The 25,781-nt window shown below is 39.6% G+C and overlaps 1 long non-coding RNA gene across 1 annotated transcript; it reads right to left on the bottom strand.

Annotated features, from left to right (window-relative positions):
- Positions 1-2,281: 2,281 nt before the first annotated feature.
- LOC122049140 lies at positions 2,282-2,895 on the bottom strand. The gene is made up of 3 exons (XR_006130853.1): positions 2,835-2,895; positions 2,564-2,759; positions 2,282-2,391 (listed from the first exon to the last, which is right to left on the bottom strand). It is a non-coding gene; the product is annotated as an uncharacterized LOC122049140 (long non-coding RNA).
- Positions 2,896-25,781: the final 22,886 nt, after the last annotated feature.

Genomic DNA, 25,781 nt, shown 5'->3' with positions numbered 1-25,781 from the left:
TGGAAAACCGATGTAATATCAGTATTTTTTAACAGCACAAATTTGATTTCCGAAACAGTGAAAAATCGATAGTAACCAAAAAAATATACAAATATTCACAAATTACACAAATATTCTTCATTCAACAATATCCATAAAATACACAAATATTCACAAATTACATAAATATTCTTCTTACAACAGTATCCATAAAATACACAAACATTCTTTTTACATCAAAAGCTAATAGATATCAGAATCAAGGTAGAACATTCTTTTAACAACACATCAAGGTAGAACATCGTGAGTAAAAAATCAAGCTGAGGCTACATTAAATTATGAGAATCAGAATCTGTTCAACTTGCTATACTGCTCCATTCTTCTTGCGCCTTTCATTTCCCTAATCTCATCGCTTTTCACCTTCAAATGCCTAGTTTTCTGAGTTAAAACATCCACTGTTCTAATCTGTCAAACAAAAGTATCATTTGGTCTATTTAACTACAGCAAAGAACAAAAACAAAAAAATTATACATGCTACAGAAGTCCTAGAATATCACCATCAGAAAGAAATTGACATGGGACAATATACGCAATTTACATTTCATGCAAATGCATGCATCATCCAAAGTTTTCAAAAATCAAATACCTTTCCTACTCAAATGTAATCTAGCATACATTCAGCCCACTCAAACCGCACTTCATCAATTTCAACTCTGGAGTACTTGAGATTTGTAAACTGTAAAAACACATAAATAATATATTAGTAAACCAATACCAAAAATCATAGTTGAAAATGCAATAAGAGCACCAAGTAACAAGATGACTAATTGGATTGCTTAAAAAGATAAACATTCATCAATTATCTCAACCACATCATATAGTGATAGATCTATGAATAGCAAGTTCACATCTAACCCTTGCATCTTTTTGGGAGGCAATCTAATTTGATAAACGAGCAAAAAGAGATACTATAGTCAGATTGAATGCAAAGGCAAAGAACACTATTAATACATACTGCATGTAAGCTTCTCTAGGTTAAGTAGAAAGGGATCGAGTTCATATGTGCTCCTAGAGGACCAACAAAGCTATATAATATCAAGAGAGTTACCATAAACAATCTCCATCTCTTTTCTACAAGAGGAAAAATCATATAGGCATCAATTGTTATAACAATCTTAGTTTCCTGAGAAGCTAAGATAAAAGTGCTTTTAGATTGCGATTGGCTGCTTCTCGTATACTATACAATGAAATGACAAGAAGTAATTTAAATATCAAGGTTTAATGATGTCAAATATGCATTGGATCTGAAATGGCTCTTTCCAATCGTTTCGATTAGCCAAAAATAGCAAATATGCATAGAAGAAAAGGAAATCAACGTGTTTTGCAGTATAATCACTAGTTGTCTTTGGTATTTTCTTCATGTTACAAGCAAACATGAGTAAGGTTAATAATATACCAGAAGTAAACGACAAGAAGGTTGGAATTGCTTTTATTTATTACAAGAAGTAAACCAAGCCTCCATAAATACTACATAACAACAAATAACTATGATAATTAACAACAACAAGCTTCTTCAACAAATATTGTTTTATCAAGGACTTAATATTTCCTTTGTAGGAAAAATAATAATATTTAACAGGCAATATCCCCTATTAATATTAGCTTGCTGCTCTGGATGGTTGACAATGTACATATCAAACTTTGTCCTCACAGTAGTTCATTCATAGTAAAATGATGGAACCAACAAGAGGCAAGGGCAGTCGCTAGTACACGATGACACTAGAAGGGTCGGTGTTAATAGTACTACTACTGTCAGGGACTTTTGTCAGTTTTTGTAAGTTTAGACGAGTCGGCATCGATTGAATGTCAGCTTCAACATCATCCATCTCGCACTAACCCAATCCTAACTCGGCCAAAGTGCAACGCCCCTCAACCAAACTCAGCAGACTCATAAGGCACCTCGACTCGACTGCGAACGCCTTAGGCAAACTAAACATGTCAAAACTCAGTTTCAAATGAACTCAAACCTCTTATACTCATCCAATCCAAATAAGAGCTCACATTGTCATCAAATCCTACAGGTAGGATTTTGTATAGGTAGCACAACAAGCATTATTACTCAGCATTAAATCATGTATAGGTATGTGCTCAAATACTCAGCATTAACAATTGAGCTCAAATACTCAGCATTAAATCCATAAAACCACCACATTTTAAAACAGTAAACTTATATTTACAGAGTGCTATTACAACTTGCTAAGTTGTTAGTAACGGGGCCAGCAACAGGATACCTTTTCTATATTATCCATCATTATTCCTTTAACCTCAGTTATATGAGCTTTTAGCTTTGAAAGTTTGCTCATTTCCTCTGGATGATTTATACAATACTCCATATGCTCCTTCAGCCTTGGACTGTAAAAAGCAGTCACATGTTAAAGTATGACCAAACAACTACAACTAAACTAACAAACTGTAAAATCTTTTAACTGAAAATTCCAATCAACCCTGTGAAGATCATCTCATGTTATACCAAGGGCAAAGAAATTGATAAACTGGAAGCTTAAGTGCAACAATGTGTACATACCCAAATTCCCTATCAAGACTGTAAGCAGTGCTAAATCTGTCCCCAAACATATCAGCATCTTCCTCATCAATGAGTGGATGGGAGTTGTTACCACTGATACTTTGTCCATAGCGGTGCATGAAATCATCCTTGACACGTTCTAGAAACACAAATGGAACACTTCTTCCAGCTGCTTCATCAGCTACCACGAGGAACACTACACAAAAGAAAAGCAGGTATATGAAAAAAAAATATCCAACACGGTACAGAAGTAAAATTTCATTTACTGTACCAAATTCTTTGTCAACTAGGAAGTTGAATGTGCGGCAATCATATGAGAAGGTGAATTTCATATTATTTTGAGGCAAATTCTGTAAGCATTGGACAGCAATAGTGCTGAAATTCCCTGAAAAGGGAGTGTATTCAGCAAGCACAACACTCCCTTTAGCCACAAAACTATAAATTAACGGTGGTTGGCTCATGTTTCTTGAAAAATTATCCAATTAATTGGCAAAAAAAATATATCTTCGCACCTGTAGATGAGAAACAAAAGACAATATCTCAACTTTCACAAGCAATAAAACCAACAATTAGGGAGCAGCAATTGTGAATTCTCAAGAACTCGTGGCATACAGATCTGCGCACTGTCAATGGAAATCAACTGAAGATGGCAACATCACAGCAGAAATAGGAACGAAGAAAATATATTAATAATAATAATTTTGCTAAAATCGCCCAAAACAGTCTTCCAGGGCAAAAATTCCAAGGAAGTACAACCCAACACCTAGCCAAAGGCTCAGACAATCACCATTAAAATAATATTACAATAGAGGAGAATATTAAATTAAGAATTACTAATATCAATACGTATATATAACAATTGTACCCTTAATCAATTAAAACAAGTTCACAATCATAAACAAACAAATCATAAAGCACCAAACACATAACAACAATAGAATACGACGACCAACAAAAACAATCAATCTAGAAAAAATATTCTAACTGTATTAAAATTAAAATAAACTGGAATTGAATAAGAAGAAGAGATCAGGCACACCTTTGCTAGCAATCTCATCGACATGGTTATCCTGACCTTTGCTCTTGATGTTGAACCATTTTTTAACAAAGGCCTTGGACCAAGACAGCTGCTCCCAAGAAACTGAGGGAACAAAGCATGCCCAAATCAACCATCTTAGAGAGGAAGAAAACAGAACTAAAGAAGAGAAATATATTATTTTTTTATCTTGCAAAAAAAAACCTTGCTTTTCTTTGGATCATCATCTCTCATCATTGCAGCACTCCTTCATGCAGTGACTGTAAGTTAGCTCGCCAAACACTCCAAAGGACCTGCGACAATCTGAACCTCATGGGAAGAAAGGGGTCTATTGAAGAGGTCTAGGGAAGAAAGAGGGTCAAGAAATACTAACTCGCAAGGAGAAAGAAGAAAGAAGACAAAGCTATGCATGGGCTAGAACAAGCAGATGTGATGTAATATTCCTAATGTGCTACATTACTCACGAGCTTCGCACATACAATAGATCGAAGACACAGTCGGATATCCAAATCAGAAGGAAAGAGATTACAATGGATAACTTCTGAACTAGATAAGAAAATCTATCAAATATGCAGTGAAAAGTTTAAAGGTGTCAACTAGCCTAGTCTATCTGAGCCATATAAGTCGTCAAAGCCTTGAGTTTAAATCTATTCCTCTCTTAAACAAAAGAAACTAAAATAAAACATTAGTATTTTGATCGCTATAGCAAGTTTGAGAATGCTAACAAAATTGTGCATCTTGTGGCTTTCAGTACATATTGTTTAGGTTATTGTAGCTTCAAATGAATTTATTTATGCTTGCCTAAATGATGCAAATTGAGTATCAACCTCAAGTAGCTATAATATTACAACAGAAGCACAGTGATTTTGATATGCTCATCTAAGGCCAATTTAGTTGCAGCTGAAGAGAAGAAGATGATCTCTTTACAGAAAACACTTACTTTTGGGCATCTTTAACCAAATTAAGTGCAAAGTTCTCCACAGGTCCAATGGAACGGTCACTTCTAATAGGAAAAACAATTTGATCAAACTCTTTAGGCACCCCATCATATGACATCTGCAAGAAACATATATTGAATTACAACAAAGCAGGTTAGGTTAGCTATTATGCTGAAATGTGGAAAGTGACAGTCTTTTTCTGAGACGACCACAAAATTGACATACAGCTAATGCATCATAATGTAGGCCATCGTATATCAGCATCACCCTTTCACTGTAGTTCTTCTCCTATTTCCCAGTCACAAAGAAAGGGGGAAAACATAAAATCCCTTGGCTACAGAAAAGAAAAAGTAGTAGATTCAAATCTTATGATGATACATTACCTGGCCATACACATCACACCGAGTCGATCTTATGAAGACACAGTCGGACGAGCTCTTCCTGTACCTACTCGTTGAGCCGGCCGGAGCCGGATTGCACGAAGTCGACAAGCTCCGACAGCGTCTGCCACTTCACCTCCTTCTCGCGGGCCGACTTGAGCGTGTCAAAGAAGTCGAAGAACACAGAGCAGATCCGGAGTTTGCGGAGAAAGAGCGCCTAGCGCTCGAGTACGGACACATCGCGGAAGAGCGGGAGGGACTCGATTTGCCGGACGGCACCGGGGGCTGGGGAGGAGTGCAGTTGGCGGGGGGAGCTGGGATCGGCGCCTGAGGAGTGGGAGGCAAAAGAAAGCGCCTGAGGAGCGGGATCGGCACCTGAGGATTAGGGTTTCAATTTATGGTGGGCGAGGAGAAGCCCAAAAAAAAGTGCGCTAAGAAAGTCCACCAGAATTTTGGTTCATAGACATCAGATTTTAAAAACCGTTGTTAAAATCGATGTCTATTAACGAAAAAAAGCATTCATAGACATCGCCTAAAAACTCGATGTCTATGAGCGAAAATCTGCACTCATAGACATCGGTTTTTGGAAAAACCGGTGTAAAATACTCAAAGACATCGATTTTTACTTAAAACTATTGTTGTTCCACCGATGTCTATGAGGGTTTTTCTTGTAGTGATGGTTCCCTACATAAGGAGTTACATACTTTGGTTTCGTCAAACGTCACCTGTAACTGGGTGGACTATAAAGGTGATTACTGGGTATGTAACAAATTATGTGGAGGGATGTGAGTGATGTAGATGGGATCTATCCCTCCTATATAACGGGAGTGACATCGTTATTCTTGATAGAGTGAGACCACTAAGTGCATGGTCATGCCCAAATGAGTCAATATGAGATATTGAGCTCATTTGATTATAGTGAGTCTACTTGGAGTTCAAGATTTAGATTGATTAGAAGATGACACGGTCTATGCCTCACATTGATCAATCTAGGTGTCAAGGATAGAAGGACACTTGTCATATATTGTGAAGAGTCACAATTAGTAGTCACAAGGTGATGTTGGATCCCAACATTCTTGTAACTTGGGTAGTAATGATGTGTTGCTAGATACCACTCATTACTTATGCTTCTAAATGGGTTTAGGAGCATTGTCAACGTTACAAGAACCTATAGGGTCACACATAAAGGGCAATTAGATGGAGATTAGGTTCATTTGATGAACCAAGAGGATTAGGTTCATGTGATGAACCAAGTTGGATTAAGAGTAATCCAAATTAAACTAATTGAGTTGGACTCGATTTAATTCATGTGTTTAATGGATCTAATTTAGATTATGTTTCATTGAATCAATTTAATCAATGAATAGAGATTCATTATATTAAATTGATTTGAATCAAATGGTTAGATTTGATCAACCATGGGAGAGAAGTGGTCAAGTTTGACTTGACTTGAGAGGGAAGATGAAAGGTCAAGTTTGACTTAACCATTGCCACCTCATTTGTGAGTTGGCATTAAGTGGGCCAATGATGATGTTCCACATCATCAAGGTTGGCTTATGTGTGTGTCACATCATGAGGGAGATCAAGAGTTGTGACTCTTGATATCCCATGGAGGTTTAAAACCTCTTCTTGAAGTGGCCGGCCACTTAACTTATTGAGTGAGAGTTTCATTTTGTTTTGTAACTCCATCTTCTTCCTCCTCTCATCTTCTTCTCTCCCTCTCCTCCACCTTAATTAGCCGAAACCTTCAAGAGTGCTAGCACACTCTAAGGTTTCTTCTCCATTTTTGCTCGTGTGGATACACTTAGAGGGGTGTTCACTTGACACCCTTGAGATCCGACAAATTTTGGACGAGCGGGATAAGCGAAGGGCTTCACATCAAAGGTATAACTTCTCTACCATGTAGATCTAGTGTAGATTTAGGATTAGACAACATGTACACGAAAATTTTAATCTTTGCACGGATTCGGTGGCATGAAACTTCGGGGTTTTTGCGGTCCAACAGTGGTATCAGAGCCACGTGCGAAGCGTGTACAAGTTTCATTTTTGTTTTTATGAAAAACATTCAGATCTGTAAGTTTTTGTATATTTACAATTTTTATATATTTTATGGGTATTTTTCTCGTATAGGCGAAGCAACAAGTGTTTGGACACTTGTATGCTTCGACTATCGAGAAAACCTTTCCGAAACGGCAAGGTTTCGCCCAAATCGTTTTGGGACAGCGGCTTAAGGCACTGTAAGATCGTCGTAGGACACTCGTGATATTCATTTCATGAGAAGGGGCGCTGCCCCTAACCCCGCAAGGGGTACTGTCCCACGATCGTGCCCGAAAATCGCTAAACGGGACCGTCAAAAAATTTGGACTCGTAAAATTGTAAAAATAGTAGTAAAAATTATAGAAATTTATGGAAAATACATAATTTAGTATTCTGTATAATTTTATGATGGGCATGGCCCAAAACCCCAATTAGATTGGAAAAATTGTGTTGTAATTCATAATATGGCATGCGTGCCATTTTGTGTGCTTGTGCGTGTTGTATATGATCGCGACTTGCGCGTCGTGCCTTCCTTTATTTTATATTCCTGTTGTAAATAATTTAGACTCGAATGTAACTCGAGTTTCAAATTTGTAATGTACAAAAATTGAAGCGGTGGAAGGTCCACTCGAGGAGGAGTTACGAGGAGGGTGCGAGCAACACATGGCAGTCAAAGGGAGGAGCTTGGAGAAGTTGTTGACCCTAGGTTGACCGTCTGATCTTCTCATTGGCTTGAGAAGATCGTAATAGGGTCATGACCTAACAAAATTTAATTAATTGCTTGTGTATGTATGTGATGCATGCTAGTGTAGAGTAATTAATTAGTGCTTTAACGATTAGATTAGATCTAAATCGCGTATATGATGCACCACAATTAAATTAGATCTAAATCGCGTATATGATACACATAAACCATTAGATTAGATCTTAATCGCGACAACTCAAAAATGCCTACCATGCCATGATACCCATCACTACCTCAATCACATGTTGTTGTCGAATCTGCCAAAGCAGAGCAACGCATATTATCTTGGTAGGGTGCGGAGGGACAATCTTGGTCCCGCCTATCAACGCATGGGTGAGTACAAACTCAATTAGATTGAGTAAAACTAGTTAAACTCAATTGGATCGGGTTTAACTATAGGCATTTTCCAATGGTTGGTAGATAGGTCAAAATCACATTTATATTAACTCTTGGGTGATTTAGCCAAAGCTAACTCAAGTTTTAATATACATGCGGATCTTGATTCTATAAACAAGAGTTACATAGAGATGTAATTGGTAATTAGTTACCTACCGATCATACTAAGTCTTGGGTGATTTAGCCAAAGCTAACTCAAGGCGTAGTATGATGTGAATCTTATCCCGTAAGAATTATAGCTAGTTGGTTAGAATCTAGTAGGTGTGGTTTGACCACATCCATGACTTGATTCTACAAAAGTTCTATAATTCAGTGGGGGCATCATTTAGTTAAAGGCCTAATTAAATGATTAGTGCAATATAATATTTATTTTCTGCATTTTCTGTTGTAGATTGTCATGACGTCAAACACGAACACCTTCTCCCTGCGTTCTGTCCTCGATAAGGACAAGCTCAATGGAGCTAACTTCCTGGACTGGTACAGGAACCTGAGAATTGTTCTCACTCAGGAAAGGAAACTGTACGTCCTAGAGACGCCCATTCCCGAGGCACCTCTTGCCATTGCCACGCGGGCTGACCGTGATGCTTATAAGAAGCATCAAGATGACGCATTAGATGTGTCATGTCTCATGCTCGCGACCATGAACTTTGAGTTTCAGAAGCAACATGAGTTGATGGGTGCTTATGATATGGTTGAACATCTTCGTCAACTATATCAAGGACAAGCTAGGCACGAGAGATTCGAGATCTCTAAGGCACTATTTCAGTGCAAGATGCAAGACGGGACTCCCGTAGGTCCATATGTACTCAAGATGATTAGGTACATAGAAAACCTACAGATGTTGAGATTCCCCCTTGGCCAAGAGCTAGCCACTAATTTGGTCTTGCAATCCTTTCCAGAGAGCTACAGCCAATTCGTCATGAACTACAACATGAATAAAATTGACAAGCCACTGCCTGAGCTTCTGATTATGTTGAGAACTGCTGAGATCAAACTTAAGAAGGTTAAGCCCAACTCCATTTTGATGGTGTAAAAGGGCAAAGGCAAGGGCAAGCCTAGGGAAAGTCCCAAGCCAAGGGCAAAGGCAAGGCACTGAAACCCAAAGGAGGGGTCGCCAAGGCTGCTACCTGCTTCCACTGCGGTCAGACCGGGCACTGGAAGAGAAACTACAAAGTCTACTTGGAATATCTTAAAAAGAAGAGAAGTGAGACTTCTACTTCAAGTATATATGTTATAGAAGTTAATCTCTCTATTTCTTCATATGGGTATTAGATACCGGATGTGCTTCTCACATTTGTACTAATGTGCAGGCATTGAGAAATAGCAGGGCATTGATGAAGGGCGAGGTGGACCTACGAGTAGGCAATGGAGCACGGGTTGCTGCTGTTGCTGTAGGGACTTACTATCTATCTCTGCCCTCTGGACTTGTACTAGAACTAGATGAATGTTGTTATGTATCTGCTCTTACTAAGAACATAATTTCAGTTTCTTGTTTGGACAACAAAGGTTTTTCATTTATAATAAAGAACAAATGTTGTTCAGTTTATTTAAATGATATGTTCTATTGTAGTGCACCTCTGATGAACAGACTCTACATTCTAGACTTAGAGAACCTCATCTATAACATAAATACCAAGAGGTTCAAATCAAATGAAATGAACCAAACATATCTCTGGCACTGTCGCTTAGGTCATATAAATGACAAACGCTTATCCCAGCTCCATAAAGATGGTTTGCTGGACTCATTTGATTTTGAATCATATGAGACATGTGAGTCATGCCTACTGGGCAAGATGACCAAGACTCCCTTTAGTGGACACAGCGAGAGAGAGAGCGACTGACTTGTTAGGACTTATACATAGTGATGTATGTGGACCTTTCAATATCGCTGTTAGAGGTGGTTATAGGTACTTCATTACATTTACTGATGACTTCAGTAGATATAGTTATGTGTATTTGATGACACATAAGTCAGAATCCTTTGAAAAGTTCAAAGAATTCAAGAATGAAGTACAAAACCAGCTTGGCAAGAGTATTAAGATACTTCGATCAGATCGAGGTGGAGAATACCTTAGCCATGAGTTTCGTGACTATCTAGCTGAGTGTGAGATTCTATCCAGCTCACTCCTCCTGGAACGCCACAATGGAATGGTGTATCCGAAAGGAGGAATCGTACTCTATTAGATATGGTACGGTCTATGATGAGTCACACAGATCTTCCTATATCTCTTTGGGGCTATGCTCTAGATACAGCAGCCTTCATACTCAACCGTGTTCCATCTAAGGCTGTGATAAAGACACCATATAGGATATGGACTGGGAGAGATGCCCAGGTGTATTTTATGAGGATTTGGGGTTATGAGGCTTACGTTCGACGTCAAGTCTCAGACAAATTGGGACCCAAATCTGATAAGTGATATTTTATAGGATATCCCAAGGAAACGAAGGCATATTACTTCTACATTCCCAATCAACACAAAGTAGTTGTGGTTAAGACTGGAGTTTTTCTAGAAAGGGACTTTGTTTCTAGAAAAACTAATAGAAGTACGTTCAATCTTGAAGAAGTTCAAGATATGGACCATAGCACTGAAGCCTTGATGGAAGTTGAACTAGAACCACAAAATATTGTGGATGATGAGATTGTTCCACAAGGAATTGAGGAACAAAAACCAGTTCAAGTAGACATACCTCTTCGCAGGTCTGGTAGGTACGTCGTCAGCCTGAGAGATACTCATTTCTCTTGTCTGACCATGATGATGCTATGCTCATTGAGAATGAGCCTACCTCTTATCAGGAAGCTATGATGAGACCAGATTCTGAGAAATAGCTAGAGATCATGAGATCCGAAATGGAATCCATGTACACCAACCAAGTATGGACTTTGGTTGATCCACCTGAAGGGGTAAACCCCATTGGGTGTAAGTGGGTCTTTAAGAGAAAGACTAACATGGATGGACTTATATATAAGGGTCGTCTGGTAGCTAAAGGTTTCAAGCAAATTCATGGTATTAACTATGATGAAACCTTTTCTCCAGTAGCGATGTTTAGGTCCATTCGGATCATACTTGCTATTGCAGCATACCACGATTATGAGATCCGGCAGATGGATGTCAAAACTGCGTTTCTGAATGAAAACCTGCTCGAGGATGTGTACATGACACAACCTGAGGATTTTGTAGATCCACAGCATACTGGCAGAGTATGCAAGCTGCATAAGTCCATTTATGGACTAAAGCAAGCTTCTCGGAGATGGAATCTTCGATTTGATGATGCGATCAAACAGTTTGGTTTCATCAAGAATGAAGATGAATCTTGTGTCTACAAGAAGGTTGTAGGGAACACAGTTGTCTTCCTTGTATTGTATGTGGATGACATACTACTCATTGGGAACGACATCCCTTTGCTGCAGTCTGTAAAGACTTGGCTAGGGAATTGTTTCTCAATGAAGAACTTAGGTGAAGCAACCCATATTCTAGACATACAGATCTATAGAGATAGATCTAAGAGATTGTTTGGCCTAAGTCAGAGTACATATATTGACAAGGTATTACTACGGTTTGTCATGCAGAACTCTAAGAAGGGATTTCTGCTGATGTCACATGGTGTGAGTCTTTCGAAGACTCAAAGTCCCTCTTCTAGAGAGAAGAGAGACCGCATGGATACGATCCCTTATGCCTCAGTCATAGGATCTATCATGTATGTCATGCTATGTACTCGTCCTGATGTTTCGTATGCTTTGAGCATGACGAGCAGATACCAGTCAGATCCAGGTGAAAGTCACTGGATAGCAGTCAAGAATATTCTTAAGTACTTAAGAACGACTAAAGAATATTTCTTGATATATGGAGGCGATGATGAGCTAGCTGTAAAGGGTTACAGTGATGCCAGCTTCCAAACTGACCAGGATGATTATAGATGACAGTCTGGGTTCGTGTTTTGCTTGAATGGTGGTGCTGTGAGATGGAAGAGTTCGAAGCAAGACACAGTTGATGATTCTACAATAGGGGCCGAGTATATTGCTGCATCAGAAGCAGCAAAGGAGGCAGTTTGAATCTGCAAGTTCATTACTGAGCTTGGGGTGGTTCCTAGCATAGCCGATCCGATAGAGCTCTATTATGACAACAATGGAGCAATTGCACGGGCTAAGGAACCTCGCTCACACCAGCAGACCAAACACATACTACGGCGCTTCCATCTCATTCGTGAGATCATCGATAGAGGAGATGTGAAGATTTGTAGAGTACCCATAGAGGCTAATATCGTTGATCCCTTTGTTAGGACCAAAAGTAGCTAGAGGGGGGGGTGAATAGCTCGTCGCGTGCTCGTCGCTCGGTGTGGCTTGTTTCTTCAAGGATATGCAGCGGAAATTACAGAAACAATCACACACGCTAACAAAGTTGGTTTACTTGGTATCCACCTCACAAGAGGTGACTAATCCAAGGATCCACACCACGCACACACCCTCCACTATGAATAACACTCCTTTATGGTAACTACCAAAGGCGGAGAAGCCCTACAACACTCTCAATACAAGAAGAAGAAAGGGAAATACAAGTTAAGCAAAAGCTTACAAGATATGCAGTAAAAACCCTAACCCTAACTTCTTCCTCTTGCAATAGATCCGCCTCTTGACTTGGAAAGCCTCCAAGAACCTTCAAGAACTGGCGATCACGTGCTTGTAGAGAGCTGTGGAGGAGCTGGAATGAATCTGAGAAGAGCTCGTAAAGAGATGCCGAAGACCACGCTCGCCTGCGGCTTTAAACCCGACGCAACGGTCGGATCCCGATCGATTCGAATGTTCCGAATCGATCGGGGAGGCTTTGGATCGATCCACGGATCGCCTCTGTGCTCAGGAAACGTGCCTGGATCGATCCACGGATCGATCCAGCGCTTATCGCGCGAAGCAGCATCGTTCCGATCGATCGGCTGATCGATCGGGACCTCTGGATCGATCCACGGATCGATCCAGAAGCTTTCTGTTCGCTGGGAAGAATCTGGATCGATCCACTGATCGATCCACGGATCGATCCAGAACTTGGTTTTTGCCCAAAACCAAGTCCCAAACCTCCCTAACCAACATCCGGTCAACCTTGACCTGTTGGTACATCATGCCTCGCATCTGGTCACTTCCTTGACCTGCTTGGACTTCCACCAGATGTCTGGTCAACCTTGACCCATCTGGACTTCCTTCCTTACCAAGTATCCAGTCAATCCTTTGACCTACTTGGACTTCCCAACACCAGATGTCCGATCATCCTTGATCCATCTGGATTTCCTTCCTTGCCTGGCTTCACTCACCAGGACTTTCACCTAGCTTCACTCACTAGGGTTTTCCATCTGCCTAGCTTCACTCACTAGGACTTTCCATCTGCCTAGCTTCACTCACTAGGACTTTCCATCTGCCTAGCTTCACTCACTAGGACTTTCCATCTGCCTAGCTTCACTCACTAGGACTTCCATCTGCCTAGCTTCACTCACTAGGACTTTCCATCTGCCTAGCTTCACTCACTAGGACTTTCTATCTGCCTAGCTTCACTCACTAGGACTTCCCAGTCAAGTATCCGGTCAACCTTGACCTACTTGACTCTTCTTCGATCAATATCTTATTGTCAAACATCTAAACCCAAACCAAGACTCAGCTTGGTTAACCAGGTCAACCTTGACCTGAGGGATGTTGCACCAACAATCTCCCCCTTTTTGATGTTTGACAATACCACAATAACACTTACAATCCCACATGTAAGTTAGGCTAATCCTATAGCCTCCTTCTTCATGCCACTAGGTAATGAACCCATAAATTAAGCTTTTCATTCTCCCCCTAAGAGGGCAAACTCCCTCTAGGTAATGAAAACCTAACTTACTTCCTTTCATTCTCCCCCTATTGGCACACATCAACCTCCTACTAATAAAACACATCAACCCGTCTTTGGACACACATCAACCTATGCTCCAATTTTGGGCACACTTCAACAACTCCATTTGTTGAAGACTCTCCCCCTGAAGAGTTGCTCATCGTGATCACAATTTCACTCATTGTGATCAACTTAATATCGAAGGTCCCATACCCTTCATTATCCTTAACTTCTCCCTCAATGTTGACAAATACCCAACCTTGAGCATTTACAACTACTTGAGTTGCCACTTGAAATGATGAGGATATCCACTCCCCATTTTTCCCATTTCAAGTTTAAATGCTCAACCTTGAGCAAGTTCACAACAGAAGGTTAACCACCTTCCAAGGTTCATGAAAAATAATTTTCATGTCTTTAAAGAGTCCCTCCCCCTAAAGACATGGTGGAAACTTCTGTCATTGCACCAACAATGACTTGGAATCCCTAAACCTTTAGGAAACCCAGATTTAGAAGTTTTGAGGTTCAAATGTTCAAAATTTGAAACAAACCTCAACCTAAACTTCAACTTAGCCTTCCTTTACCATTCCATCCTTGTTTTCAACACGAAAACACCCTTTTATGTATACAAATGTATTTTAAGGGTTTGGAATGAGTACCTAGACTAAAATAGGTTCAAAGTGCTGAAATCGAGCTTTCCCACCAAAATCAGCAACTTGGATCGATTGAGTTGGGTTCCAATCGATTGAACCTTCTCGAATCGATCCACCGATCGATTCAGACTACTGGATCGATCGGCTGATCGATCCAGAGCTCTTCTGTTCGCGAGCTCGAATCGATCCATGGATCGATTCAGCACTCAATCGATCCATGGATCGATCGGAACTCTGATAGTTGCTGAAATTCCACTTCAGTCAACTTCAGAAACCCCTAGAAAATTCTACAAAAATCCAAAAATTATGAAATTTCGTGTAGACATTGTTTAGGGCATATATTATCAAGAAAAATTGTTTTCTATGAAAATACATCATATTTTCAAAGATTGACACAAACTTGAAAACTTGCAAAAACTTTAGTGTTTTCTTTAAGTTTGTGTCTAACTATTCAATGGTGATTACTATCAAAAGATAGCCTTCACCAAGGTTTTCCAAAATCATTTTGAAAACTTTTTCAAACCAATATCCCACCATATTCCTTGGGCTTAATGCACATGACTTGTACATTAGCTTTCCCAATGATGGGAAAATACATAACTATGTGTTTTGATGAACCTAAAACTCAAAAGAATGCACTAAATCAACATCTTGAGTTTTGTTCATCATCCTAACATCTCACTTGTATCTAATGTGCACTAAAACACATACAAGTCATCTTATAGGTCTTGTGAGATGTAGATTTTGGTTTTGCCCTAATCTAGGGATCATGCATATCTATCTAGGCATTTTAGATATATTAGACACCCACCTAGGATGTCACTTGTTAATAAGTGTTGTTAAATGCCTTTTGTCCTTAATTACAAGGAATTAAACTTAATGCATGATAATGTTATGACATACATCAAAAAGAAATAATTTTCAAAAGAAAATATCCTATAATTACATGATGTATGAATGTCATGACATGGTATTTTTGGATTTTTCATAATAAAACATGAACGCAAAAATAAACATGATGTCATGACATATGATGAGCAAACAATCATGGCAAGATTTAGCATAAATAAAATATACCTAGATTAACTATCTAAGTATCCTTAAAACCTTAGCTAAACTTACAACTTAAACCTAGATTGCCCTAAAGTGCTTCAAGAAAATGCCAAAACCTAAATTGGCATTTCTAATTCCCTTGATTAATTTATGCCAATTGAAATTAAGCATATTCCTCAAATGTTGGCATATTTCATTTTTCCACAAGAGTAGCACTTTTATATTAAGGTCCGGATTGCCTTAAATTTTCTAAGAACATACCAAAATCCCAACTTGGTAGTTCTTATGAATTTCCCAATATGTGCCATTTAAAGATTAAATCACTTTTTCACCACTAGGCACATTTTACTCTTTCAAGGAGTAAATAATAGTCCCATTTCATTTTCAAAGGTTAACAAAAACCTTGAAAATGCTCCTTGAGTGTCAATTTCCTCAAAGTTGGGTTAACTACCCTTCTAATCGGAGTTGACACTCTCTAACCCATTTATGGGGTAGAGAAAATGCTCCTAGGAACCCAACACCTATTGGTGCTCCTTGGGTGCTCTAGGTACTCACTAGGGATAACTTCCCTAGATACCTTCCTAGTGACCTTGTTGGGCTTCTTAGAAGCCTTGGTCACATTTTCTAGGTCAACCCTAGGGATAGCCTCCCTTGTGACCTTGTTAGTGACTTTCTTAGACTTCTTAGAAGTCTTAGTCACTTTGGTTGCAAAAATACTCTTAGGGATGACTTCCCTAGTATTTTTGACTTGCCCACTAGACCTAGGGTTTGTTCCATAACTATATGGAACCCTATGATAACTAAGCACATCCTTCTTAGCCTTTGGTTTGTATCCCAAACCTCTATGGCTATTGGATGGCTTTGATTTTCCTAACCCTAAGTTATGCTCATTTTGCCTTAATAGGATATTTTCCATCCTTTTTAGGGTCTTTTCCATTTTATCAAGTCTTGACCTCAAGACTTGATTTTCTATCATTAAATCCTTAGATTTTGGGTTTTCATTAAGTCCATGAGCATTTTGGTTTCTAGGCTTGTATCTAAAATCCTTAGAATTATTGCCTAGATTTTTACCTACATTTCTAACCCTAAGAGTGGTAGTTTTAGCATGAAGAGCTACATGTTTTTCCTTAATGCTATCATGCTTCCTATGTTCATGGTAAATAGCATTGAAATGATATAAATTTGACCTAGCATGCTTTTTACCATAATGTAAAGGAGTAGGCTCAATAAAAGATACCTTCTTCTTTACCTTGGAGGCTCCCCCTTGACTGGTGCCTCCTTGAGCCTTGACCATCTTCTTCCCCTTGGGACATTGACTACGGTAATGTCCCTTTTGTTGGCACAAAAAGCACACAATGTGCTCCTTGCTCTTCTTTGTTCCGGGGATGGTCTCCTTGGGCTTCACCTTGCCCTTTTGTGCCACTTGGCCCTTCTTCTTGGCCAATTTAGGACACTTGCTCTTGTAGTGCCCACTTTCCCTACACTCAAAACATATTATATGATTTTTATTATTAATTGAAATATTTATACCTTTGCTTGTAGGGGTGGCACTTGTTTTGGATGTAGAAGCTTCTCCATTTGATTTTTCTTGACTTGTGGAGGTAGAAGCTTCTTCCTCCTCTTCTTCTCTTGACCCGGATGTAGAAGCTTCTCCTTCTTCTTGATCCGGTGTCACCAAGGATTGCTCCCCCTCAATCCTAGAGGTGGAGGCTTCATCATCTTGAATATGAAACAAGGAGTATGCTCCCTCCTTGTTCCCTTCGTTGCATTCCCTTGAGGATGAAGCTTCTTGGATTTCCTCTTCTTCGGAGGTTGAGCATCTCTCAACCTCGGAGTCCTCCTCTTGGTCTTGCTCCAAAGAGTCACCCTCTTTAGATACTTCTTGATTCGGTACAGTGGAGGGGATCTCTTCATGAAGCTTGGCCAATTTGCTCCATAAATCCTTTGCATCTTCAAATTCTCCAATTTTGCAAAGGATGGTGCTTGGCAATAGATTGACCAAAAGCTTGGTCACTTTGTTATTGGCCTCGCACCTTTGGACTAGCTCCGGGCTCCATTTGCTTTTCTTTAGAACTTTGCCCTTGGAATTTGTTGGAGCTTCGAAGCCTTCCGTAAGAGCAAACCATTGCTCTATCTCCATCATAAGAAAGTTTTCGATTCTTGATTTCCAAGAATCGAAGCTTGTGGAGGTGTATGGTGGAGCCACCCTCGTGTCAAATCCAAGTCCATCTTGGAATTGCATCTTGAAGTTGAGCTTGTGAATTCTTTGACTTTGATGAATTTGCTTCAACTTCTTCACCCTCTAGCTTTTCTTGTTACGCTTGACCCTTCCGGCGATGATTCCGGTGAAGAGCGGCCTCGCTCTGATACCACTTGTTAGGACCAAAAGTAGCTAGAGGGGGGGTGAATAGCTCGTCGCGTGCTCGTCGCTCGGTGTGGCTTGTTTCTTCAAGGATATGCAGCGGAAATTACAGAAACAATCACACACGCTAACAAAGTTGGTTTACTTGGTATCCACCTCACAAGAGGTGACTAATCCAAGGATCCACACCACGCACACACCCTCCACTATGAATAACACTCCTTTATGGTAACTACCAAAGGCGGAGAAGCCCTACAACACTCTCAATACAAGAAGAAGAAAGGGAAATACAAGTTAAGCAAAAGCTTACAAGATATGCAGTAAAAACCCTAACCCTAACTTCTTCCTCTTGCAATAGATCCGCCTCTTGACTTGGAAAGCCTCCAAGAACCTTCAAGAACTGGCGATCACGTGCTTGTAGAGAGCTGTGGAGGAGCTGGAATGAGTCTGAGAAGAGCTCGTGAAGAGATGCCGAAGACCACGCTCGCCTGCGGCTTTAAACCCGACGCAACGGTCGGATCCCGATCGATTCGAATGTTCCGAATCGATCGGGGAGGCTTTGGATCGATCCACGGATCGATCCAGAGCGCCTCTGTGCTCAGGAAACGTGCCTGGATCGATCCACGGATCGATCCAGCGCTTATCGCGCGAAGCAGCATCGTTCCGATCGATCGGCTGATCGATCGGGACCTCTGGATCGATCCACGGATCGATCCAGAAGCTTTCTGTTCGCTGGGAAGAATCTGGATCGATCCACTGATCGATCCACAGCCTGGATCGATCCACGGATCGATCCAGAACTTGGTTTTTGCCCAAAACCAAGTCCCAAACCTCCCTAACCAACATCCGGTCAACCTTGACCTGTTGGTACATCATGCCTCGCATCTGGTCACTTCCTTGACCTGCTTGGACTTCCACCAGATGTCTGGTCAACCTTGACCCATCTGGACTTCCTTCCTTGCCAAGTATCCAGTCAATCCTTTGACCTACTTGGACTTCCCAACACCAGATGTCCGATCATCCTTGATCCATCTGGATTTCCTTCCTTGCCTGGCTTCACTCACCAGGACTTTCACCTAGCTTCACTCACTAGGGTTTTCCATCTGCCTAGCTTCACTCACTAGGACTTTCCATCTGCCTAGCTTCACTCACTAGGACTTTCCATCTGCCTAGCTTCACTCACTAGGACTTTCCATCTGCCTAGCTTCACTCACTAGGACTTTCCATCTGCCTAGCTTCACTCACTAGGACTTCCATCTGCCTAGCTTCACTCACTAGGACTTTCCATCTGCCTAGCTTCACTCACTAGGACTTTCTATCTGCCTAGCTTCACTCACTAGGACTTCCCAGTCAAGTATCCGGTCAACCTTGACCTACTTGACTCTTCTTCGATCAATATCTTATTGTCAAACATCTAAACCCAAACCAAGACTCAGCTTGGTTAACCAGGTCAACCCTGACCTGAGGGATGTTGCACCAACACCCTTGACCAAGGCTTTGGCACAGAGAAAGCATGATGGTCACACTAGGTCATTGGGCCTTAGAGCCTACACTGATTGGCACTAGTGCTAGTGGGAGATTGTTAGTTAGAGCCCTAGAGCCAATCATATGATGATTGTTGTATGGACTCATTGTATCATGTTCCTATGTATATAAAGTCATTTGTTTGGTTATTATACTTACTTGTATTGGTCTCAAATAACTAAGTATAGTAGCGTCCTTGAGTAGAAGGTTATTATCTATATCAATCGATTAGTTGAATCGATAATGAGATGATATAGAGAACACTACTCTTAATCATTCCTAGTCAAGTATTAACATTCAGGGACAATGTTAATGCGACGAGACTAACATGTAGGTCAACTCGATGACTTGATCTCATAAGTCATGGATATAGAGATATCAAGTTGACACATGGGTATGTATTGGAGAATGTACACTGAATGACCCACCATGAGAAAGTATCATATATCGTTATATGAGTGTCATATACTTTCTCATGTGGCTATTAGTATGACTATTAGTCCTTAGACCTGAAGTCGCCATGGTTCCCTACATAAGGAGTTGCATACTTTGGCTTCGTTAAACATCACCCGTAACTGGGTGGACTATAAAGGCGATTACTGGGCATGTAACAAATTATGTGGAGGGATGTGAGTGATGTAGATGGGATCTATCCCTCCTATATAACGGGAGTGACATCGTTATTCTTGATAGAGTGAGACCACTAAGTGCATGGTCATGCCCAAATGAGTCAATATGAGATATTGAGCTCATTTGATTATAGTGAGTTTACTTGGAGTTCAAGATTTAGATTGATTAGAGGATGGCACGGTCTATGCCTCACATTGATCAATTTAGGTGTCAAGGATAGAATGACACTTGTCATATATTGTGAAGAGTCACAATTAGTAGTCACATGGTGATGTTGAATCTCAGCATTCTTGTAACTTGGGTAGTAATGATGTGTTGCTAGATACCGCTCATTACTTATACTTCTAAATGAGTTTAGGAGCATTGCTAACGTTACAATAACCTATAGGGTCACACACAAAGGGCAATTAGATGGAGATTAGGTTCATTTGATGAACCAAGAGGATTAGGTTCATGTGATGAACCAAGTTGGATTAAGAGTAATCTAAATTAAACTAATTGAGTTGGACTCGATTTGATTCATGTGTTCAATGGATCTAATTTAGATTATGTTTCATTGAATCAATTTAATCAATGAATAGAGATTTATTATATTAATTGATTTGAATCAAATGGTTAGATTTGATCAACCATGGGAGAGAAGTGGTCAACTTTGACTTGACTTGAGAGGGAAGATGAAAGGTCAAGTTTGACTTGACCATTGCCACCTCATTTGTGAGTTGACATTAAGTGGGCTAATGATGATGTTCCACGTCATCAAGGTTGGCTTATGTGTGTGTCACATCATGAGGGAGATCAAGAGTTGTGACTCTTGATATCCCATGGAGGTTTAAAACCTCTTCTTGAAGTGGCCGGCCACTTAACTTATTGAGTGAGAGTTTCATTTTGTTTTGTAACTCCTTCTTCTTCCACCTCTCATCTTCTTCTCTCCCTCTCCTCCACCTTGGTCGAAACCTTCAAGAGTGTTACACACTCTAAGGTTTCTTCTCCATTTTTGCTCGTGTGGATACACATAGTGGGGCGTTCACTTGACACCCTTGAGATCCGGCAAATTTTGAATGAGCGGGATAAGCGAAGGGCTTCACATCAAAGGTATAACTTCTCTACCATGTAGATCTAGTGTAGATCTAGGATTAGACAACATGTACACGAAAATTTTAATCGTCGCACGGATCCGGTGGCATGGAACTTCGGGGTTTTCGCAATGTAAAAAGCGGTTTTTGCGGCCCGAAAGTCCCAACAAAGACACCTATGGCAATCTACTGATCAGGGAGGTTATTAGGGTCCCCGAATCTCCTGAGAGACAAAACGATGCGGCGTTGTACTCATCTGATCCAAGAAGGTCTGCATATCTTGCCCAATTTGTGCAAGATCCAATCAGGCTTGCCGCTTCACTTGAAATTCTCTCTCCAAACTCGAGAGTCATGTCTTCAAATTTGTATTTTCTTACTCTAAGGCATCTACTCTAGCAAATAATCCGAATGCTCTAGATGATGTGTTGGGACGACCCCCTGACCCTAGGAGTTATCTCCTAATCATATACGACTCTTGCCTAGGGCCTAAGACCGTAGAGGGTGGAGGTCTTTTTCCTTCCACTGACCACATCATAATAAATTTCATTTATCTGGGCAGTGGATAAAGTTTTCTCCTCACCTCCCTCTAAACTAGGTTGAGATGTCTGTGCAACCCTAGCAGCAATTTGTTCCTATTTACATTAAAAAAATATATTTTTATTAGATATTTATTAAAATTATAAGTCATCATTGTTAATAATTAAAGTGTATATTCTTACATCTAATTCCGATGATCGACGATTTATAAAGTTTCTATTTTTTGACTTGTGTATCTTGATAAATATCTCTCAACAAATAGGAGGTCGATGTAGCTCTTGTTCCTGAATATTAAAGAATGTACATATTTCCAAATATTATAATCCATTTATAATCCAAGTGCAAAATTCTTATAGAATTTTTTAAATTGTAAACTCACCAAGTCTAAGGAATGCTCAACGATCGATCGAGATCCAACGGTATGCTTTGTCACTTCGGTACTAGGGCCAGCCAGCTCACTCTTTCTATTGGCTCAAGTTGTCATTGCATTTCCCTGCCATCTATCTGTAGTCCAAATGGCTCGCCATGCATCCCAAATGTCCTCGAGTACATACGATGGTTTTATTCCTTTTTGTCTTGCTTTGTATAGCATGTCTTTGTAGAATTTGGCACAAGCTGCATTCCATGTGGCATAAAATTTCGCCTCGTACCCTGTCTCCATGTATATCTTTTTTGCAATAATTTGTTCATGAATTATTATAAAAAATATTAAAAAAATCATGACAATTAAAATTACTTACCAAAAACTTATCGTAATAAAATTGTTTCATTTCCGGGTCTACCCGCTTCCATGTAGTACCAACAGGGCTAAATATCTCTTTAAATTTTGATGTGATATAGGCAGCTACTCTATGACCATCTAGGGTAAAATTGCATTTAACAAATAAAAATATTAGAAATATTTAATACAAATAGATGTAGTGAATAATACTAATAACACCAATACTTACCAACCCCTGATAATTCGCAAAACAATCTAACCACCAGCGTTAGACATGTCTATATCTACACAATTACATTATAACACATACGATTGCTCACTAGTTTTAATCATAAAAACATAATGACTAATAGAGTAAGACTAGTGATATAAGCAAGAATATTTAGATCTAAAATAGAAATTTAGCTTAACATTAATGAATAATAGAGTATAACTAGTGAGATGTAAGAATTTTAATTAGTAACATTAACATTTTATAGGTCCTTCTCACTAGACTCTGTTAGTATAATAAACTCCTCACTGCTGGACATTTTTCCACCATCTATCTCCTCATAAGGTACATTAATCAGTTCATTGTCTTTTTTTTCAAAATATCATGTAGTTATTAATGCAACAATCAATTTTCTCTACAGGCAAACTTAAACCCCCTCACCAATTTTTTTGTATTGTAGAAGCTATCAGGCATTATGTTATCAGCAAGAAGTAACTTAGACATCAATTGGCATATGTCATCGTAACATCTTTCTAAAAAATGATGCTCTGTCTTGATGTTCAATAACCTTACAGTAGCTGATAATTGGAAATGATTAGACAGAATCCCTTCTCATACTTCTCTTTCACTAGCCTTTAACATGTCATACATTTGTTGAACTTCAAGTGTTGGGGTATTTCATCTATATTTGAATAATCAACAGCATTCATAGCGTCATAAATCATTGATTGCATTGCATTTTCATTAGATGATGATTCTCCTAAAGGAGTTGTGTTAGATAAAGAAGCAACCGAAGTTCCAATACAGTGAGATAAATAAGGCTCTCTATGACAGTACCAATTGTAGTAATTTGGAACAAATCTTTTTTTACAAAGATGTACTTTCACAATATCCTCATCACAGAAAGTTTTATTTCTACATTTGGAATGATTACACAGACAACGTAACGTGGCACCATCCATATATTCTGGATGAGTCTTTGCAAAGTTCACAAACTCTCAACTCCAATAAAATATTCATCTCAGATAAATCTATTTTCTAATCTATTGTACATCCAATCTTTGTCTAGCGCATGAGGTGCTGCCACAATGTGGCCTCGGGTTCGAATCTCGGCAAAGCCGAGGTAAATACCTCCCTTATGTGCTAGTCATTATTCCAAAGGTTAGTAGCCAGCCGTGATTTACCTCCTCCGTGTTGGTCTTGGGACGGGTTGGCGGGGGCGCTGGGGGCAAGCATATTCACTTTTTTTTGCCACAATGTATATTGTATCCTAACCGTCATAAAATTGATTACATCGTAAGTGTGCAATTAATACAATAGAGGTACTACACACATGCATGATTCAATGTATTCACAAACCATATCATGGATAAAAAAAAATAGGTATATAATTAAGAAGTTGTCCTTTCAAAGCAATGATACTAGGTTTAAATTCTATAACTTGCTAAACTAGATTAAAAGAAACCAAAATATATATAATTCTACAACCTAGAAGTGACAAATTCCTGGCCGGGAGCTCAAGGGTGGCCAAGAGGGTCGGCTAATCTAGTGGCAGCATGAGCTGTAGTCAGCCCTGAGTTAGCCCAAGCCCGCTACCATGATCTCAAGGCCAGCCAGACTCGCTTGCACGAGCTCAGGGCTAGCCAAGCTCCCTGCCACAACATTGGGGCAGGCCAAGCTCGGGCCAGTTGAGGTTGTGGCCAGCGGAGGTCGCCGCCGTGAGCTGGGGGCAGTAGTGGTCATTGTTGAGAGCTCAGAGCCAAGTAAGCCATCGCCATGAGGTCCCATCTGACCAAGATCGTCGCCCGTTAATTGGTAAAACGGAAGAGAGGGAAAGAGAAATCATACCGATAGGAGGAGACGACGCCGAAGGAGACACGCGTCGGAGATGAGAAGGTCACTAGAAGAGACGGTCGCCAGAGGGGACAATCACCGGAAGGTTCCACTAGACACGCACGGTGGAGAGGCAGACGGAGGTGCACACACGATATGCCCTAAATTACGATATTGGCGACGGAAATAATAGTTCGTTGCTAATTAGCGACGGAACTAATTATTTTCGTTGCTAATTAAAGACGGAACTATTATTTCCGTCGCTAATATCATGATTTAAGGTTAGATCTGTCTGATTAGAGACGGAAAAAATATTCCGTCTCTAGTTAGAGACAAAATTAAAATGTTCGTCTCTATTTAAAGACATAATATTTATTATCCGTCGCTAACGTTTACTTATTAAACTTTTTTTATTACAAACAATCAAAATAGAGACGAAAATTATAATCCTGTCTCTAACTAGAGACAGAAATATAATTTCGTCTCTAATTCCATTTCTAAATGGCAGTTTATTTGTGGTGATTGATGGTAAAGATTAGCAAAGCATATTTTCTGTTGATCCATGAGCAACATCAGCTTCGACACCTTCTGTTCAATCTGAGTCCAAATAAAAGAAGTGGGATAAGTGTTAAAAGGTAAATATTAAGTCTTGATCTAGATGGATGGATGCAGTAAAAATATGTCACATCATATTTGAGGTAGTTGATCATACTTTCTTCTAGTGACATAATTGACTATGTGAGAATAACATGTGTCGGAGGATTCGTAGGGAGGTACTTGGTGAGACCCCTCGAATGTCTAAGTAGTGCTAAAAAAATATAGAAAATGAGATGAATTTAAAATTTGTGTAGGCCTCTCTTTTTCATTATCTATGCTATTTAGATAGTCTTTAAGCTCTCAAATCTTAACGGGTTAATGGTTTTGGATTGCGATTTGCGGGTACTGAAGATGCAATATTATTAGGAGTAGCAGATTCCACCATTCAAAATGAATGATATAATTTTATCTTTTTTTATTTCTATTATTTTTATTTTAATGTGGGTTATTAAATTCATTCTTTGTGAGTGCCCAATCTCATCAAGAAAGAACGATGAAACCTTTTTTATTTTTTATTTTTTATTTTTTATTTTTTATTTTTTATTTTGTGGAATTTCTTGAATGATGCAGGAGTAGAGTAGAAAGACAGAGTTGATGGAGAATCCTATGGAGAAAAGCTAAAGTTGATTTTAAGTCATGATTC

The sequence above is a fragment of the Zingiber officinale genome, chromosome 2B (assembly GCF_018446385.1).
Source record: "Zingiber officinale cultivar Zhangliang chromosome 2B, Zo_v1.1, whole genome shotgun sequence".
In the NCBI taxonomy this organism is placed as follows: Eukaryota; Viridiplantae; Streptophyta; class Magnoliopsida; order Zingiberales; family Zingiberaceae; genus Zingiber; species Zingiber officinale.
Note: the sequence above shows the minus strand (reverse complement) of the source record. Positions and strands in the feature narration are given on the sequence as shown.